This window comes from Mustela nigripes, chromosome 5 (genome assembly GCF_022355385.1).
Source record: "Mustela nigripes isolate SB6536 chromosome 5, MUSNIG.SB6536, whole genome shotgun sequence".
NCBI classification, from domain to species: domain Eukaryota; kingdom Metazoa; phylum Chordata; class Mammalia; order Carnivora; family Mustelidae; genus Mustela; species Mustela nigripes.
Window position 1 is genome coordinate 24,338,122 of NC_081561.1, and position 15,612 is coordinate 24,353,733.

Genomic DNA, 15,612 nt, shown 5'->3' on the forward strand with positions numbered 1-15,612 from the left:
CTGCAAGAGCTTGATCTGCGTTCAGTGGCACACTTCTTGTGAGCGCTCGGGGTGCACGGACGCACACGCATATAAATACTCATCTGCAAGGACGCGACGGCGTGTTGGGCAGGGAGAATTGCATTCTGGAGTAGCGTTTCGCCGTGGCGTTTCCGTAGTGTAGTGGTTATCACGTTCGCCTCACACGCGAAAGGTCCCCGGTTCGAAACCGGGCGGAAACAAGTGGTACCCTCTCTTTTAACTAATTAAAAAATTTTCTCATGCATTAAAAAAATAAATGTGTATGTGTATATATATGATATATATATATCACATCTTCGTAAATACGTTCCCCGCCTTCTGTTGTCTTGCGGCCTGGCCGCGGTGCGGAAGCTGCACCGCCCGAGGTGGGTCGGAGTCCCGCGGCCCCGGCGGCGGCCTGACGTATCGCGAGGGGAGAAGCGGCTCTCCCCCGCTCCGACGCGAGGCGGCCGGCAGCCCGCAGCCCCGGAAGCGGTTCCTCGCCGCCCGCCACCTTCCTGTTCCCGGCAGGGCCCACTGCGCGCGTCTCCCCTCGGCCCCAAGGCCCGCGCCGGCCCTGCCCCAGCTGAGGGCACCCGCGCGGCCCGGGCGGCACCTGGGCGCCCGCGCCTCTCGGACGGCCGCGGGACTCGGGTAAGCAGCGGAGGCTTCCGCGCGCGCCTCCCGACAGTGGGGTGGCCCGGCCGCCCCCCGCGTGCTGGGGACCCTCGGGCGGTCGGGCCCGGTCGCGGTGAGCGCCGCCGCCGCCCGCCCAGCCCGCCTCTCCACAGTAACCGTACCGCCGGCGGCGGGGAGCGCCAGTCTCCGGGAGCGGCGCCCGCGGCCCAGCGGAGACGCCAGGGCGGAGTTGGGGGCGGCGGCGCGAGCCCGCGGCTGGGAGCGGTCGGGCGGGTGGACCGGCCTGGCCTGGCCGCGGCCTCGCCCTTCCCGCTGCCCCGCTCCGTGAGGCCTCGCCTTCGGGAGAGCCCACCCGGCGGACGCCCAAGGCCTGCGGCTTCCGCCACTTGGCCCTGTGCGCTCCCCGCCAAAAGAACAAAACGAACCCAAAGTTAAGAAACGGACCAGCTGTGGATTCCGCGCGTTGCCTCGAAGCTTGAGGAAAGCCCCTGGCAGCCCCTGTTGAAATTCACATCTTGAGCGCTGTGTGTGGCCTCCGACCTCTGGCTGACACACGGCTTGCTTCCTTGGCCATTGCATCCATCAGGGGCTTTCCCGGTGCAGAAAAGTCTGGATATTCCCTGACAGCCTCGGGTATATCCTAAGGGTTGTCTTGGATGTATTATCACGACTACTCCTGCTTCCGTTGTTTTTGTTCCTGCTGCTGCTACTACTACTACTTTTAGGCCTAGTCTCTCAGGCCCCATTGCTCTACGTTCCCTGAAATGAATGACTACTATGAATATGGTGTTTTTACGGCCCTGAAAAAAGAAAGAATAATCTTTACCTAATGAGCTGTGGTTTTGCTTCTCTTCTCTCTCCCCAGCTCCGTCTTCCCCGTCCATTATCATACCGTCTCAGAAAAACCCTTGCTTTTACCATCTTGTTAATTTCCTTGTTAGCCAGACAATAGTTAGCTTTGGTACGTGCTCCCAGAGTTGTATCTGAGACATTTTCATTTGAAGTCTCTTCTCAGAAATACGAGTTAATGTGGTGCCCTGAAAGGACGCATGGGTCTCAGGGGCCTGGGAGGTGCTGGGAGAGTTGTCCTCTCCCATCCCTCTGTGATGCCTATGGGCGGGAGTCCTGTAGCTGGGAAACCGAGTGTGCCCCAAGACCACCAGTTGCAGATGGGTGACCATTTCATTGAAAGTCTATGGCTCTCTGCTTCTCTTTCAACTAGGTGTTTTCTGGCAAAATGCAGAAGGAGACTTACAGTTTCAGACACTCTACCCTTTCTCGCTTCTTTCTACCACCCTTTCCTCCCCCAGTCTCCCTCAATGCCAAAGGGAAGCTCAGGCTGCCCACCGTGGCTGATACTTCCTTTGGAAGGTGGAGAACAAGTGGGCTCTAGATTGTGGCTAGAGAGCTCTTGCTCCTGCGGCCCACTGCACCCTATCTACAACTTTTTATTTTGTTATAGGCTTTATCCTCTTTCCTAAGCTTGGTGTTAGCAGCCTTCTCCCAGGTCTTCCCTGCAACCCCAAGGTACAGAGCGAAGAAGGTGGCCTTCTGACTTTGGGGGTGGGATCAAGACTAGAACCAAGTTACAACTATTTCCCAGAAATCCGGGTCAATAACAGGGAACCAAAGGATGCTGCTGAAATGTGCAGGGAATGGGGTGGGGTGTGTGGGATGAAGTAGGATTTTCTCCATGGATACTGGAGTCAGGCCTATAATGAAAGAGAAAAAAAATATGGGAAAAGGATTTTGAGAGCTATGCAAAACCTCAAAATGAACCTAATCCGAGATGTGTTGTAGGTCCCTAAGGTCTTTACACTCCTTCCTCCTGTGGTAGTCCGCTAGGGCTGCCGCAACAGGATGTGTGTGGTGAGCCACGGAAATTTGTTTTCTCACAGTTCCGAAGGCTGGAAGTCCAGCATCGAGATGGTGGCACTTTGGTTTCTTCCGAGGCCTCTCTTCTTAGCTCACAGATGGTCACCTTGCTACCTCTTTGAACGGTTACCCCTCTGTGGTGTCTGTGTCCCCATCTACTCTTATATGGGATTGGGACCCACCCATATGACCCCATTTTACCTTAACTACCTTTTTAAAGTCCCCATCTCCAAATACATTCACAATCTGAGGCCCTGGAGGTTAGGACTTCAGCCTATGAATTTGGGTGGGTGGGTGGAGGCACAAATTCAGCTCATATCTGGGGACTGAGATTGACGTATTAAATATATTATTGACAGAATTTGGAGATTTCCCAGCAGTTAACCTCACAGAAGACTGTAGGACACCTGCATCTCCTCATTTTACTCATTTGCATATTTTAATTGCAGCTGAAATAGACTCTTTGCTTTTTATTTGACTTTTGTGTTTTTAAAGCTACTTCTACCAGTTAAACTTCGTGGGTCTGCTTCTAATGAAAATATGCAAGTCTTCGTAGCTAACATAAGTATTTTTTAAAAAGGCTGGAGTAGATGTTCCCTCTCCCATGAGGCTGCTGAGGGAGAGAAGCTTTCCACATTAGAGGACAAGCAGTCTGGTTAAATGAAGAGTTAAATTGTGAACTTTCACAGGAATTTCAGTCAGATTCTTTGCAATGCGAAGATGAATGATTGAACGCTTTCACTATTTTGTTTGTTCTGTTCTCTGTTAATATAATTCTGTCCTTGGAAGTGTTATTTTAACAAAGGGGAATTGTTAAATTCCCCAAACTTTAAAAATTGTTGCCATGTCTTGATAATTTCTTGCCTTGGCGATTGCATTGAAAGTCCTATCTCTGTGTTCCCAAAGTTATACAATTACTTATATGTTTTATCTGCCCGTTCATAATATTTCTTTTCTCTCACATGCATGATGGAATATTTGTAGTCCTGTGACTTCTCTATTTTATGGCCTAACAAATTATTTCCCCCTTTTTTAATTCTTACAATAGGTTTTTTAAAAATTAGTTGACTTTATTTTTTTAAGACCAGTTTTAGTTTTTCAGAGACTTTATTTTTTTAAGACCAGCTTTAGTTTTTCAGACAAATTAAGCAGAAAGTAGTTTCTCCTGTTCTTGAAGTTTCTCTTATTAATAACAACTTGCATTGGCGTGGTACATTTGTTACAACTGATGAGCCAGTGTTTCCACATTATTCTTAACTGAATTCGTTGTTTACTGTAGACTTCACTCTTTGTATACAGTTGAGTTTTACTAAATGCATAAGGTCATGTATCCACAATTATAGTGCGTACAGAACAGTTTCATTGTCCTTAAAGGTTCCCCGGTACTGCACCTCAAGTAATTTCTTTTCAGTTAACACCACTGTATGGTGAGAACGCTGCCCCCCCATCCCTCCTTGGCCTTCACAGAAATGAAATGTCTTTTATCCCACTGGCCCTTTTTCCTTATTTGTGTATCTGTCTCCTAATTTGTAAGGTCTCTGGAGAGTCAGCCCGTGGTCTCCTGATAAGCTTCCTAAAGGTGAGTTTCAAGGAACTAATCCATATTCGTGTACTCAGATACAGCATCCAGACAGCGGCCTGTTTTCCTTGAATTTATCTTTCTTGTTACCTGCTGTGTTTCGGCCTTTGACATGTGGAGATCATGGCCCCCCTGCTTGGGATGGACTGCAAGGGATCTAACATGAAGAAGACTGAGCCCAGGAAACAGACTGTGAGCATTCCCACACCAGGACTTGGGCTAAGAAACACAGTTTTGGAGTGAGATGGTTGGAGAATGGTATGGAGTGTCCATTCTTTAGGGAAGTGTGTCCTAGAACAAAAGCTCACCCTTTGGTTTCCTCTCTCATTCTCTGGTAACAGAAAGGTCTCTAAAAATATATGCAGAAGCTTTAGAGTGACATTTTCATTTTCTCTTCAAGCTGGCACACCTTTGAGAGTGAATGGGAGCATTATAAATAATTATGCCAGGGCAACAGGTATAAACCACGTGACCCTAATACTAGATGATTTTCATGCCATAAAATATCTCTCAATGTTGGTTTGCTCATTTTACGAACAGCTGTCTTTTCCTCCCTGTTCCTTTATGGGCATACCTTTACCATACCCAGAGTTGACCACTGTGATCTCTGGCATCTTTCTCAATTATTTTCCTTCAAAATTATTTTCTTTATTGTGTCAGAATTTGGACTTAAAAAAAACAAAAACCCTTTTGTTCTGTAAGGATTGTTCACACATTTCTGTAGTGATACATTCGGGAGAGAGAAAAAAGGGAATAAATTAGGCATAAATTCATTCAGTGTTTAGGGAAGCATGTTCTCGGCAGAGAGCAGGCGGAATCTCCTGGGTTGGAATGGCAAGCTTTCATCTGTGGCAACAGGGACTTTTCGGCCCTCAGGAATTTAGATATTTAGAAGGAAGGGAAGAGCACAGTAAGGGAAGAGAAGGGTCCAGCTAATTTCACATTAGCTTTTCAGTGAGTCGCTTTCAGCATGAGAATGTAAGTGTTTCTCCTCTCAATTTTGCTCTGTCCCCAAAGTTTCTTACAAGGTTATCAAGGAAAAAATACTGACTTATTCAAGGCACTTTGCTTCTCCTTTCTTCTTTATATGAACACATTTCTCCCTGTATTGCACGTGAGTGAAAGAAAAAAATGCAGAATGTCCAGTAATTTTAGTCATGGTGAAAAAAATGGGGAGAAAAATAGATAAATTTGATGTTTTAGCACCATTTGTAGGTGCTCACTTTTGTTAGCCAAGGAACATGTTTGCCCACTACGTATCCACATAGTGAGGCCCAGCAAAAACAAAACAGAACAAAACAAGACTGTGGAGCACTTTAGGGACAAGATAACACATATTTTTTTTCTTAAAACATTGTAGAGTGGGACAGGGCAAAGGTTACAGAAATCCCCAGGGATGTTTTCGAGGGTGGGGCAGAGGTGTGAGGAGCTAGTCCTGGCCTCAAGCTTTAAAAAACTTCACACAGGGCTTGTGAGTGCCAGCCATCGCCCAGGTCCTAATGACCTAGACTAAAAATAAATCACTTTCCATTTCGTGTATCCCTGAACCTGTCCTTTGGGCTACATACTTTTTAAAAGTAGTTTTTATTAATTCTTGGGCAGATACATAAAATGTCTCTGTGTAGAATCTAGAGAGGAGTACACCAGCCGTGCCGTCCTCCCTACCCTACCTCTGTTCAAGGGAGAGGGTCCCCCCCACCCCTTTCGCTGGACCCTCTTCCTCTCTCCAACCACCATCCTTTTCTCAACCCCCTTTGATGTGACTACTGTCCCAATTTTTATCTTTATCCCTTGTTTGTTTGTGGGTCTGTTTGTTTGTTTGTTTTCAGTTTTACTACCTGCTTGTAGCCTAAATGTGTCATTTACTTTTGTACTGGGAAATGGATCAGTACTACACATATCTTGCAACCTGTCATTTTTGCCCAACAGTATGTTCGTGAAGGTTCATCCGTGTTTTTGCATGTCACTGACATCTATTCATTTCTGCTTCTGAATAGCATTCCCTTTCAGAGATGCTGCTACTAAACGTATTTATTCTCTTACTGAAGGCCAGTGGATGATGTCGGGTTTTGAAATTACAGAGTCACCATAAGCATTCTTGTAGGATCTCCTCTGCATGTCTCCAAAAATTCCTCTAGGGAAACACTCAGAAGTAAAATTGCTTTCAGAATGTTTTCAGATTTAATACACTAATTTATACACACAGAAACACACATCCCGGCAGTGTATAGCACTTTAATTGTTTTACATCTGCTGAGTCCTTGATTTTGTCGATTTAGTTACCACCGGTTTGATGGGTGTTATTATGCATTTCTCATACTACTAATGAGGTTGAGCATACTTTATACTACATCTGTGAAGTACTTGTTTACACTGTTGCTCATTGTTTTAAAATTTTCCTTTTGTCCTTTTCTCATATGTCTGTAGAAATTCTTTATATATCCTGGATTCAAATCCTTTGTCAGTTCTGTGTGTTAGGAATATCTTTGGCCTGCTTATGTCTTATATCTTATCTTTTTACTTTTTCATACTATCTTTGATTTACACAAATTATTCATTTTAATATAGCCAAATTTGAATTTTAATGTAGTTAAATTTGTCAGTCTTTCCCATTTGGTTGACACTTTTTGTGTTTGTTAAATCTTTCTAGGAGCAGCGTGAGGAAGACTGAAACCGCCCCCCTCCCTGGACTGGCCAAGCCACCTGCCCAGCGCTGCTGCCACCATGCCCAAGAGAAAGGCCAAAGGAGATGCTAAAGGTGACAAAGGGAAGGTGAAGGATGAGCCGCAGAGGAGATCGGCCCGCTTGTCTGCGAAACCGGCTCCTCCAAAACCAGAACCCCGGCCTAAAAAGGCCCCTGCAAAGAAAGGAGAGAAGCTACCCAAAGGGAGAAAGGGGAAAGCAGATGGTGGCAAGGAGGGGAACAACGCTGCAAAGAACCTAGATGCTTCCACAGTCCAGTCACAGAAAGCAGAAGGCAGTGGGGATGCCAAGTGAAGTGTACTTTTTTGATAGTCTGTACTTCTAGTGACTTTACTGTTTGAAATACTATTTTTCTTTAATCAAGTTTTATAAAAATGTAGAATTTGGGTGTTTTTTTTCCCCCAGACTTAACGTTGTTAGCATACAAGACGCATTGTTGTTGTCCTTTGTGGTAAGTGCAAATACCACTAATAGAAAGTCTCAGAAGCTGGCTTGAAATGGGGGAAGATGGGATCTTCTGTCCTTGTTTTTGAAGATTATTCTTGGTTCCCAGGAGAGATTCTCTGACATTCACACATGTCAGCCACTTTGGCTTAGAAGCCTTACAGCACAGAGAAGCAAAACTTCATGTCTTCTTTCCTGATGCCGTCAGCATATGCTTGACTTCCTGAAATAGTTGTGATGTGGCCTTGGCTCCCCTAAAATCCCATGCTGGGTAACAGTACTCAGGCTTCCTGGTGATAACATCAAGATGGTGTTGCTCCAAAAAGCCAAGATTCCTGTTTGTAGTTTGTAGATCATTGCATTGATAATCTTAGAGTTTTTAGTTCCTTTCTTCCGTGTCCGAGTTGACCTGTGAAAAGATCTTACATGCCTCTTGTGAAATATCCACCCTTTCTGAGAACTCCCGCCTTTTGAAACACAACAGAAGACTGTTGACTTTTGTGGGAGGGGAGTTTGAAAGTTGTGAAATGTTATGGATTGTCAACCCTGTCCTCCTGGAAATAACTGGTTTTGAAAAGTATCTGATAAAGCTGAATACAAATTAGCTTGATGGTAGGGGGATCATTTCCTACCCAAAGTCATAGAGATATTCTTTCTTGCATTGTAAACCTTTTATAGTCTTGCTTTTCACATTTGTCTTTAGTCTGCTCTGAACTGATTTTTGTGAAAAGTAAGAGATAGAAGTTCAATATAGTATTTTTTCCCATATGGATAAGTGGTTGTTGCCCCAGCACCATTCTCTGAATACTTTATTCTTTTCCTACTGATCTATAACACCAGCTCTTTCATAAGTAAAGTCTCTGTGTGGGTGGGTCTGTTGATTATTTCTTTTCAGTCAATTTGTCTAACCTTGTGGCCGTACCATACAATCCTGAGTACTACAACTTTAGAAACAGGACTTCATATCTCAGGACAAATCCCACCTCCAAAAAAAATCACCACCAAATTTTTCTTCCTTGGGAGTATCTTGGCTCTTCTTAGCCATTTGCTCTTCTGTACAACTTTTAGAATTAGATTGACAAGTTCTAAAACAAAACAAAAATGTTGTAATTTTTATTGGATTTGTACGGAATTTATAGACTAAATAATACAATGTTGAGTCTTCCAATCCATGAACATGATACAGTTCTTCATTTACTTAGCCTTTTTAAGTGTCTTTCAATAAAGTTTTATAATTTTCTCCATAAATGTCTTTTGTTTATATTTCCTAGGGACTTTATACGTTTTGATGCTGTTCTTATGGTGTATTTTTACTTACTACATTTTCTGTTTTTAGCTAAAGCTGATGTTTATATCCAGCAACCTTGCTAAACTCTCACTAATTAATATGTCTGTATGTTCTTTTGGGTTTTCTACATAGGTAAACTGTATGTTGTGTATGTGCAGACAATTTTGCTTCTACACAGTTTTATTCCCATTTTTACTCTTTTTAATGCTAGGAATTGTCCAAGAGCTGGGGGCATAGCTGTGAAAAAACAAAAGTCTCTTCTTTCACCAAGCTTATATTCTGGTTGAGCCTGGGAAGAGAAGTAGAAAATACACAAATTTATGGGAGGAGGGTCCTTAAGTAAACAACTAAAAGTGGGTGCAATTTCAATAGGGTGGTTAGGGAAGTCCTCGATGACGAGATATTTGAGCAGAGCCCTTAATGAAATAAAGGAGGGGATGTCAATATGTGGGGAAAATACTCCAGCAGACAGGAGGTGAACATGTGTTTAGCTATTTGGCTCACTGAGGAAGAACAAGGAAGCAGAAGGGGCTGAATTGGAAAAAAGATGGATAAGGATGATAGCTGATCTGATTGCAGAGATAGCTAGAGGCCAGGAAATGGAAGATGCTCCAAGCTGTGATTTTCTCTGAAAGTGATGGGTTACCGTTAGAGTTTCCAACACAGAACACAAAGTGTTGAGGGTGGGGGGTGGACAATAGGCTGTCAGGGGAGGGCAAGAGTTGAAGGAGGAAGACCAGTTAGATGGCTGTCAAACTGAATTGCAAGAAATCTACTTTATATGCTGGATTACTGTCCTTCCCTCTGTTTAACTATTCCCACTCCATTTTCTTTGGTAAACAGCAAACATGTATCTGCTTTCTCTTTGCTAAGCAACAGGTCAGGACCAAAGAAAAACATCCCTGTCCTCAAAGTCCAAAGTCAAATGCAATAAAGTCACCACAGGGTACTGTGCTTAGTGTTGTGGTAATAACTGCAGGAGCCCTGCCCCTGATGTCAGAGCATAAAGGGGTTTTAGTGAGAACTTCCTGGGTCATTTTGACACTGAAGCAGCAAGATGAAAACAGGAGTTGGTCAAGCAAGGAAGGAGTGAGGGAAAGCCTTCTAGTAAGGGTAAAAACATCTGCAAAGATGTTAAGAGAATATGGTGCATAGAAGATGTTCAATAAATTGTTGAATCAGAAAAGATTTAATTGCGTAACCAAATTCTAGTAGGTTATTTTTTAATAAGGTATTTCTTTTCTTTTTAAGATTTTATTTATTTGACAGAGATCACAAGTAGGCAGAGAGGCAGGCAGAAAGAGAGGAGGAAGCAGGCTCCCCACGGAGCAGAGAGCCCAATGTGGGGCTCGATCCCATGACCCTGGGATCATGACCCGAGCTGAAGGCAGAGGCTTTAACCCACTGAGCTACCCACACAACCCAATAAGGTATTTCTTAAGTCCTCATTGTTTGCCACTGTATCTGTTCAATGATTTCTGTTCATAATTTTATTTCCACGACCCTATGAGCTGAATATTACTATCTCCATTTTATTTTACATTCAGTGAAACTGAGGCAAGGAGAGATTAAATAATTAAATTAAATTAAATAATTTGCTTTGAGATCAGACAATGAATAGAAAAATCCAAATTAAGACCCAAGTCTACAACTCCAGGGCCTAGAAGATAACTCATTGTTGAAAGATCAGTGGTATAAATTTCAAATGTAATCCATCCAATTTCTGAGTAAACCAAGGAATTTCCCAAGATACCATTAGGAAACAATGACATGCAAGAAATAATAATGCTGTTGGCTAAACAGTTGTAATTTCCAGTGAAGAAGGGTAGTATTGAAAGGACCCTAAATTCTAGGGGGAAGTGGTCATACGGAATTTAGGCAGTATTTCTCTAGCAACATAAAGCTAGAAAGGCTTATTTTTTCTGTACAAAGATGCTAGTGTTTTAGACAAATATTTCTAAGCGGGGAAGAGCAGATTAGGAAATAATAAACTACCCTATAAACTTCCTTGTCCACTTTTCCGGTCCATTTGGCACTTACATTCCCATCTGTAAATTCATAAATTAACATCCCGGTTTATGAATATTTTGAGAATTTCGGTGTCTGACACCAAACAGACTGAGTGCTCCAAAACTAAATTTCTGGCCCTCAAAACTGAGGCATTGGTTCCCGGAAGAGCTGGAAAGACGTGGGAGGGAAACTTCTTTTCCTGTATCCACCCTTGTCCCGCTTAGTTCTGTTGGCCGGTGAGCTGGGGAGGTCCCTGGCCTTGTCATGAGAAGGAATTCAAGGACAGAGTCGCAGCACAGCGGACAAGCGACACACGTGGGCAAGTTTATTAAAAAGTACAATCTCTAGACTTGAGAGAAGACAGCTCGAGAGAGAGAGAGAGAGAGAGAGAGAGAGAGCGAGCGAGCGCGCAAGCTGTGCAACCTAGGGGTTGTCCTTCTTTTACACACAGTTGTTAACTAGGGGGCGGAGTGTTCCTCACTCGCGGCGGGAAGCAAGGTTTCCCGCTTTTTCCCTCCTCCCTTGCCCAGGGGTTTCCGGTCGTGGCGCCGCCATCTTGGGCCTGCCTGGCGGGATCCGGCTTCTCGCGGACGCTGCCAGGACGGGCCCCTGACCTTCCCCACAGCCGGCCGTGGCCTCCTCCTTGCTGGCCTCCAGAGCCTCACTGGCCACTCTAAAAGTCCTGTCCTGCAGAGGCATCACAGGGGTCTCCGTAGCGCCCACGCCGGGCCTCCAGCGGCCCCAGCAAGTCGCTGCACGTGGGTCCTCCCCGTGAACGCCGAGGGCCCGCGGCATCCGCCCCGGGCGCGGCCCGCGAAGCACTTCCGGCCCTTCTAGGCCCTTAGGCGGCCTCCGCAGCCCCTACGCGGGAGCAAAGGGAGGCTGGGGCTGTGAGGCTCCTGCCCTTATCACTGCTCGGACCCCTCGCAACCTTGCTCAGGCGTGGTGTCCCGGGAGCTCACCCCAAGTCCCCTTCCTCGAGGGGGTGGTCGGAACCCGCCGTGTCTCGGTGCGCAGCCTCTGCCTCTGTTGGCTTCCCCGGGGCCCGCTGGCCTCCTGAAGCGGCCCGGGGAGCCCTTCTCTCGACTGCTTCTAAAGAGCAGTACGAAACCCCTAGAAGGACGAAAGAGCCAGTCGTGCGACACAGCAGTTCCCGAACTGAGTGAAAAAACAGGTGACACGGCGTGAACGCACTGTTCCCTCAACGACAAGACCCGTCTCAGGACGCATCACGTCGAAACAGTGAGTACGAGATGTTGACGTGCTCTGAGCGGGGGTTCTGGGGCGAAGGGCCAGGAAAGAATCCTTGGGACGTTTTGGGTGCCAAAAGGTGTTTCTATGACAGCACAGGGTCCGGACCGTGGGCAGGAAGAATTGCAGCTGTGATTGTGGGAGGGACCGATGCGACACGTTTACGTTTGTAGAGGGAGGGAAGGTAGAGCTCAGGGAAGTTTCAGGAATTTCTGGGTGCTGAGAGCAGGGTGCCCCAGGACCTTGGAGGTCTGGCTTATTGTTAAGGGAGCCTTAGGTTGTTAATAACACGTGCGCATTGAGGCAGCCGTGAGTTCCTTGGGGACTGTCAGGTGCTGCGTGTCTCAGGATTTTTGAATCCGTGTGCTGCGGGTTGTAAGGAGATTAATTAATTCATTAAGCTACATCTCTCTTGCCTGTGTTGCTCTCCTCAATGAGAAAATGTCAGTGATTTTCCTTGGTGACAGAACCACAGGAACTTCGGACCATAGCTTGTTCCCTACATTCTTACGGGAAGGGTACGCCAGATTTTGGTTCGAGGTTAGAGATTCTGAGAATGTAGATATTTTTCCCATCCAAGCTCACCAGTCGCCAAGGTAAGAAAACCAGCAAAGATGCTGACCACAGTGTCTGGCTCCTTGAGGGGTCCCCAACCCCCAGAGATGTAGATACTAGTGATTTAACTTTTACTTTTCTTGGGCATGGTGACATTTCTTATAGGTGACCATGATGAATTTTTGAGGGATCCTAAAAATAAATCAGAACTCACCCCTTAATTCAGTCCTTTTTTTTTTAATTTATTTTTTTTTTCTGAGGTACAGTTGACATACAGTGTATTAGTTTCAGCTTGTACAATGTAATGATCCTGTATTTGGGAACATTGTGAAGTGATCATCACAGTGTCTGGTAAACATCTGTCACTTTACATAATGCCAAAAAAAAATTTTGTGTGTGATGAGAACATTCCAGATTTACTCTCAACAACTTTCAAATATGTAACACAGTATTGTTAACTATATTAATTTTAGTTACATATATGATTATATATATATGTACTAAATATGTAACATACCTGTATTTACTTATATGTATGAAGTCATTTAGATAGGGGTGCTAAAGAATGCTGTCCACACCCTTTCCTGAAGGAAGAGAGCATGGGGTTGATGAGTGCCGGGAAATGCGAAGGGTCGGAAACTTCACCCAAACTTTGCAAGCTAAGCTTGCCGCAGTTTCCCGGATACTGGTGTAACTCACAAGACTCCTGGGTTAGGGACAGTGGAAAGTCTATTATTCTAGTAACAGCACTAGCCAGACTATCAGCATTTTTTTTCTCTGGTTTCCTGGCTCTAATTCTCAGAGGGCAAAACCATGACATCTCTGCATTCAGTGGGTTCTAAGAGAGAAACCCTAAACCGTGGATCCCCATTAATTTATAATGAGCTGTAAGCATGCCTGTCATCACTCTGGAGAGACTGTCTTCCGGGGGTGTTTGCTGTATAAGCACCCTTAAACAGAAAATCCAGAACAAAGAGCATTCAGTGCCTTACTAGCAATACATGCAGAAATGTGAGAGATTCATCAAAGAAAGATTATGGCCCAACAATAAGTTGCTTTCACTCATTGAAGTTTTTTTCTTTTCTTTCTTTCTTCTTCATCTATTTTTTTTTTTTTTTTTTTAAAGAAGCTTGGCTTGGGAAATTTAAATCTGAATGTTTGCCTAAACTCACTTGCCGAATAGAAGGGACCCAGGGACACTTCTAGTAGCTGTTTCCTCTGGGCACCAACCTCAGGGCTGCTGGGTTTCTTGAGTAGAGGGTGCCAGCCACGCATTTGGCTTTGTCTGGTAAAGCAGATGATTAGCACTAGTTGAGTTTCAGGTGGTTAAAGGTTCATGGAGACAGGTTTAGAGATCGGACAATAGTGTAGAATGGAATTACAATGTGTCTGTTTCCTTAATCCAGTGTCAGGTTATAATGATCTAATGTGTAAGTCCCTTATCTCCTGGAACTGGGGTAACATTCTTGGCGAGTCTGTCATTTGACCAATTGCAGCCAGGTGGGCTCTTGTTGTTGGAGCACAGATAACAAGCAGCACAGCAGGGCTGGGGTTTCAGCCCACTAAGATCCAGAATGGAAAAGTGGAAATGGTTGTCTTCTCCTTCTGTCCCACACTTCCCCTCAAGACAGAGAAAAGAAAGGGAATCTTGCAACACTCATCTAAGTAGGCATACTGATGTATTGGTAAGGCCTTTGTCTTAAACACTGTAGCTGCTCAACACTGATTACTGCTTAGCACATTCTCTGAGATTCATGTTGGAATCATTTTGGAATTAATGTGACTCCCTCCCACTGCTTATTTTAAAAGGTTGTGAGATACAGTTGCCCTGTTGTGGTTAATTAAAGTTAATGGAGGTTTCTTTCCTTTCAAAAAAGCTCTGAGCATTGTAAAGAAACCATGGGGTCACAACCCAAGTGGACTGCCTAACAGGCAGGAAAAGTTTTCAAAAAGTGATGGCCCTTCAAGAAGATATTTCTCCTGTGACTCTAGTAGCAGTAATAATAATGATCATATTGTTTTGTTTTGTTTTGTTTTTTCCCTGCAAAATGCTATCCTTTCTCTGAGGATTGAGCTCAAGGACCTCATATTATGAGGCCAGCATGCTGCCGACTGTGCCAAGGCATTGACAAGGAATGTTCTGTCCTTTTTTCTCAGAGATTTTGCAGCTACTTTGATGATTTTTCCTAGCAGTGTAAAATCCACTTATCTTTTGGATCCAGTGGGATGAAAATTCTGCTTTGGGCAGTGATCAAATGAAGTCTCAGTCAAGGGCTGCCACGTCCTGTTTCCTCAGTGGTTCCTAGCAGGGCAGAGATGGTGTTCGTACCAGTGTGCTCAGGGGACTTGAGGTTTTGGGTCACTCTAAGAAGGGGACTGGGATTTAGGGAAGGGGCAGGGCAGGCAGGTTACTTGGCTCAGGACCCCATCGCCCTGTACTATATGTTACATTGCATCTTTATGACGACTCTAAGTCCAGTGTTTCCCGATGAGGGGAATGTGAAATCAGTTTAATGGTGGGTAGCTCCCAACATGGTAAAGAATGGGATGGAATCTGAAACATCAGAATGCAGTGCACGTGTGCGAGTAAGTGGTAATTCAGGCAATTTTTGTTCCTGCTACATTTGTGTGTCTGGGTGCAGATGTAAACTCAACTTCAAACTGGACATGGGCCAAAAAGTTTGGAAGCCGCTGACCTGAGTTCAGAGTGACCCCTGTGGTTTATGTGGGTATCCCCCAGGCTGAGCAAAGCAGAGGACTGGAAAGGAGCACCTCAGTGTAGGGCAGAGGGAGCAGTTCTGCGTTTTTGTGGCTTTTCAAATAAGAGTTTGACTTTTTAGGGGCGCCTGGGTGGCTCAGTGGGTTAAGCCGCTGCCTTCGGCTCAGGTCATGATCTCAGAGTCCTGGGATCGAGTCCCGCATCGGGCTCTCCAGAGAGCCTGCTTCCCTCTCTCTCTCTCTGGCTGCCTCTCTGTCTACTTGTGATTTCTCTCTGTCAAATTAATAAATCTTAAAAAAAAAAAAAGAGTTTGACTTTTTATAATTTGTGGCCATTGTTAATGAAACTTTTACTTGTGCTCTAGACAAAATGTTGAGAGTGCTGTGGCACCTTACTAAAAGGCCCTTCTATTTCCTGAACAGGTCCGATATCTGTGCCATGCTCGGGATCCCCTCTCAGTTTTTAGTTAGCCTGTGATTTGAGGTTATCTTCTTTCCTGTTAACTGTTTACTGGGTTAAAAATTTAAGAATAGGGAAGAAAAGTGCTAA

At 44.9% G+C, this 15,612-nt stretch overlaps 1 non-coding gene across 1 annotated transcript; it reads left to right on the forward strand.

Annotated features, from left to right (window-relative positions):
- The first annotated feature begins 148 nt into the window (after positions 1-148).
- Positions 149-221, forward strand: TRNAV-CAC (transfer RNA valine (anticodon CAC)). The gene has a single exon. It is a non-coding gene; the product is annotated as a tRNA-Val (tRNA).
- Positions 222-15,612: the final 15,391 nt, after the last annotated feature.